This window comes from Arachis hypogaea, chromosome 15 (assembly GCF_003086295.3).
Source record: "Arachis hypogaea cultivar Tifrunner chromosome 15, arahy.Tifrunner.gnm2.J5K5, whole genome shotgun sequence".
Lineage (NCBI taxonomy): Eukaryota > Viridiplantae > Streptophyta > Magnoliopsida > Fabales > Fabaceae > Arachis > Arachis hypogaea.
The window spans coordinates 30,544,776-30,549,776 of record NC_092050.1 but is presented as its reverse complement, the minus strand read 5'-3'; the positions used below and the strand labels follow the sequence as shown (position 1 = coordinate 30,549,776).

The 5,001-nt window shown below is 33.5% G+C and overlaps 1 long non-coding RNA gene across 1 annotated transcript; it reads left to right on the top strand.

Annotated features, from left to right (window-relative positions):
- The first annotated feature begins 2,159 nt into the window (after window positions 1-2,159).
- Window positions 2,160-2,722, top strand: LOC140179490 (uncharacterized). The gene is made up of 3 exons (XR_011872972.1): window positions 2,160-2,205; window positions 2,294-2,373; window positions 2,653-2,722. It is a non-coding gene; the product is annotated as an uncharacterized lncRNA (long non-coding RNA).
- Window positions 2,723-5,001: the final 2,279 nt, after the last annotated feature.

Genomic DNA, 5,001 nt, shown 5'->3' with positions numbered 1-5,001 from the left:
ATATTAAAAATGTATTTTTGGCTTTTTAGTTTTGTTTCAATTATAATGTTATAATAGTATTTTTTTTTGATAAACAGAAAGGCCAAAGGCCCAAACAACAAAACTACAAGAATATAATAGTTTAATATAAGTAATATTTATCTAAAAATATAATAAATCAAAACTAAAAATAATAATCTTAACCTAAAAATATTTTAAATAAAAAATATACATACTAACTTTTTTTAATTTTTTTAAAAGGAGTTTTAATATGCTAAAATTTCAAAAAGTATTAATTCAGATCATATAGTGTATATTTTATAGAAATTATAAAATTAATCACTACAAGAACAACGGGACTTAGCAGCCACAAATTGCCGCAAATTGATTGAATTGGTGCGGTTCTTATTGCGTAAATAAGCTCCGCTGTAAATTGATTTGACTTGAGGCAGTTTTGGGTCCCAGGCGCAGCAAATAACCTTGTGTGGGGGTGGGGGGAGGGGTTTCGTTCGCTAAAATACCCAAACAAAAATTAACAGGCACTATTAAGCTTCACCTTTTGCACGCGAAGCCCAGCAGAGCAACGACGCAATCGTCGACGTCCTCCCCAGCCATCCGTCCCGGTGTCGTCGTCGGCAGCCTTCCCCCTTGCCTTGTTGTGAGTTGCAGATCGGCGCCTCTCCCCTCAATCTCGTACGTTCTTCTCCCTTATCCCAATTTAATTTTAGTGGCTGTTGATAAATTAATTTTGCATCAATTTCATCTCTATGGCTTTTGAATTTTGGTTTGAACAACATTGATCGATTGATTTTGCCCAAATTTTTCTTTCCCAAATTAACATTCTGATTCAATTTTTTCCCAATTTCTGAACCCTTGAATTCAACCCACCGCCACCCTTCGTGTTTTGTCGTTTGTCTCCTATCATCCAACAAGGAGTTGCGTTCAATTTCTCCTCAGGCCAAAGAGAGACCCTCCTAACAGCCAAGAACCAACTGCCGCTCGCGGCCATTCCACCCATGACCGCCGCTTGTGAGTTCAGATGCGGTGGCTTTGGTGGTGGCCTCCGTATCATTGCCACTCTTGCCCGAAGATCTGCGTTCGCCACCATTGCTCCATCAACAAGGGTCGCAAACGCTCTCTGCCTCCCCTTCACGGCAGCGTCGTCCCCCACGCTGCTTGCTACCACATCGTCGTTCGTCGCGTTCTTTCTTGCAGCTGCTCTGCCTACGACCGCCGCGTCTGTGAACCAGCAACGCAGCTTTGGTGTCGGTTCCCGATCCAATAGATCCTCGTCCTCCACCTTCTCCTTCGCGACGGTGTCGTCCTCGGAGCCACTTCTGGCCGTGAGTTCCCCATCGCTGTTGTCTCGAGTGGTGCCATAAACATCATCACTGTCCAACGCCATCGCGATAGATAATTTTATATGTGCTTCTAAATATTCTACTTGTTGAATTGCTTGTGTTATAATATCATAGATTGGGATTGATGATGCTGGAATTGGACTTTGAAATTTTGATTGGATTTCTAGATCTGAGATTTGAAATTCTGCTTGCTCTGTAGATTCTGTTGAGTCTTCTTGTTATTGCTGTGGCTTAACATGAAAATCAAAAGTGGTTGTTGTTGAGCAGTTTGTTGTTGAAGTCCCTGATGAACCTGAACCTTGATTTGCAAATTGTTTTTCATAAAATTTTGCCAAAGATAAAGCACAGAAAAGAGATTTTGGATTTTCAATTAGATGAATCCTGTTTAGTACTTTAATTTCTGAGATTTTAGATTTTATAAGTGCAGTTGTGAAAGTTTGATTCCTGTTTAGTACTTTAATTTCTTGAAGAAGATGAATCCTTTTTGTGTACCAACAAATATTGGATCTGCCATACTTGCGATGGATCTAGTCTGTTGTTACATAGACACCATAAATTGGTGTTTTGTTTCGTACCAAGCTTTTATTTTGACTATGTTATCTTCACATTTGTATATTGAATGCAGAAAACCACATCATAAGATGTGAAGCTGTAAGTATTCATGCTTTAATATTACTCTCAGGATGGTGAATTTTTCGTATCCAATATTATACCTTTTATTTATTTATTTAACTTTCTTTTTCAGAGACAATTTAGTGTAACGATACAGTCATTGCATCAAAATGTATTGATAAATTTAATATGAAAATATTCCTACAGGATGTGATGCTTTGTGGTGGTTCAGATGCTGCTATTATACCCATTGGTATGATTCACTATTGATTCTTTTTCACCTGCATAAGGTTATCGTGCCATAAATCTAGCTGATATGAATCCACTAATCATTGGTACAGGTTTGGGAGATTTTGTGGCATGCAAAGCCCTATCACAGAGGAATACAGACCCTACCAAAGCTTTACGCCCTTGGGACATTGTAATACAACAAAAATTTCTTGCTGCTACTCACCATATTTTTGTATTGCTTATCTTTCAACATTTTTTAGTTTTGAAACAATACAACTATAATTATAATGAGATTTGATGAGCAAGTCTTGTATCCTTTCTTGTAATCTGAAAAGAATAGTTTATTAAAAACTAATGTTTCAATGGTCACAGATACAACTTTTCTTTTTTATCACAAAAATTTTGTCTTCTATGGATATGAGCTATGGAAAATTTATTTTTTCTTATTAGGTTGTTTATGATATTCCAGAATTGAGATGGATTTGTCATGGGGAAAGAGCTAGAGTTTTACTTTTGGAAGACTTGGAGCATGCAAAGGTACAGGAAATCTGATCTAATAATTTTAGGACAGAACATCCCTTATGAAATGACATTGCATGTTTTGATATTATTACTGAAGACTTGTGCATGTAATTTATTTCGTTTAGTGCATGCTGCAGTTCCTTCAAATAGTATTAAAGGACTTCATACATCTATTCTCTCTTGTATTAGGATTGATTTTTAGGCTACTTGTCATAAAAATTCACCTGTTACTTCTCACGTCAAATCTGCACTGGACATTTGTCTTGCAACTGAATCAAATGCATCTCTTTTACATTGTAGAAAACCTAATCGATCATTAAATAGGTGGAGCTAGAGGCTCATATTAGGTCTTGATTGAGAAGGTGGAGAGAAACCCGAAATGAATGAGGGGGCAATGAAAGCACCAGAGGAAATGGTGAATGATATAGTAATCAGTTGTCTTCCTGTACCTACATTTTGTAGTCATTTTTTTTAAAAATCAAAATAGGGTTGAAACTTTGAATTATATGGAGTATGAATACCTACATTTTTGTAGTCATTTTGTAGTCATTTGGCCATATGGTAACTTATAGTTGAAGAGGAACTGTTGTACAACCTTATTAGTAAAGGAATGATATCATCTTACTAGTGCCAAAATAAAAGAGAATAAGGAGTATAAAAGAGAATAAGGATTATAATCATCTTATGGTATTGTTTTGTGGTTCATCATTGAAGTGCAAGATTCTAATCTATCTTTTTGTTGCTTTCAGGTTCTTTCTCTAGGTCAGTAGTGAATTTCATGGCTGGTTGTCAAACTATAGTATCTAATATTGTGATGTCTGTAGTTGTGTTCTTAACCCTGGAATTCATCACTCCCCTTTTCCGTTACACTCCAAATGCCATTCTTTCTTCAATCATCATTTCTGCTGTCATCAACCTTGTGGACTATCAGGCAACTATTTTGATTTGGAAGATTGATAAATTTGATTTTGTTGAAATGTCACGTGAGTGTCCCTATTGTCTACCTTGGTTTTTGTCTGATTTTTATATCAAACAAGAACATACTGTTCTGGTTTGTTAGTTTTCTATAAGCATTAACTAACTTATAATTTGTGTTCTTTGTGCAGCCGTTACTGACATAGACACCAGTGGCATCCATGCCCTTGAAGAGTTCTTTTAATGAGGATTTTAAATGTGCCTTTTGTATCTTTCTGCTGATATTTTTCATCCTCTAAGTTGTGAATATTCTGAATCATTTACGTCTAGGTTGTAAACAAGCATCGTCTGATATTTGTTAGCAGTGCTGGTAATAGTGGGCCAGCATTGAGCACCATATGATATTTGTTAATATTTTGGAATTATTTACGAGTTTAATATTGTTTATTTAGTGTTTTTTTATGTTAATATCTCAAGTTTAATAAATATAATGTAAAGAAAATAGGTTATAGTAAAGAAAAATGGTATAAACTATTGTAGTTAGTCAGTTTTTCTTTTAAGCTTGTGTATGAAATTGCGGCGGTTTTTTTTTAAATTCACAGACCAAAATAGCGGCGGTTTTGTAACCGACGCAAAATCGTCAGCTTGATTTGTGGCGGTTGTGCCAGCGGTTCATTAGAATTGTCGCAAAATCAAATCTCCACCCCCTAATACACGATGTTTGACGAAGCACTGGTATGTCATTTTGCGGCGGTTTTAAACCACTACAAATCCATAAATAAACCGCCGCAAATTCCCGATTCTCTTGTAGTGAATGATAATTAATACTTCATTTTATTAATTCTTTTATTTTAAAAGATACAAATTTGGGATAGAAAATATATGAATCATATCACATAGCGTATTTTAGTTGAACCAATTCAATATATGGCTCACATGGCCTAAGATTATCTTCGGTAGAAAATTACTTAATTTTTATTTATGATCCACTTATTATAAAAAAATGTTCTATATTAATTTTTGCGTTATAAACATTAAATAAAAATTTAAAATATTTCTCTCTTTTTTATTAAAAAAACTAAGTTTAGTCCTAGTTGTGGTTCTATTTAATTAAATAATAAAATAATTAAAATTAATGTAGTTAATATCTTTTATATATAATAATATTATTAAAATTTATAAATTTAAAAATAATTTATTATTAAAAAATATTAATATTAAAAAATAAAATTAATAACTTCATAAATAACAATAATACATAATATATAATTTAAGATTAAACTAGTTTGTAAATTTATTTAATATAAAAAAATAAATTATTTTATAATTTATAAAAATTAAATTTATTTTTTTATGTAAATAAATTCAATTAATTATGATT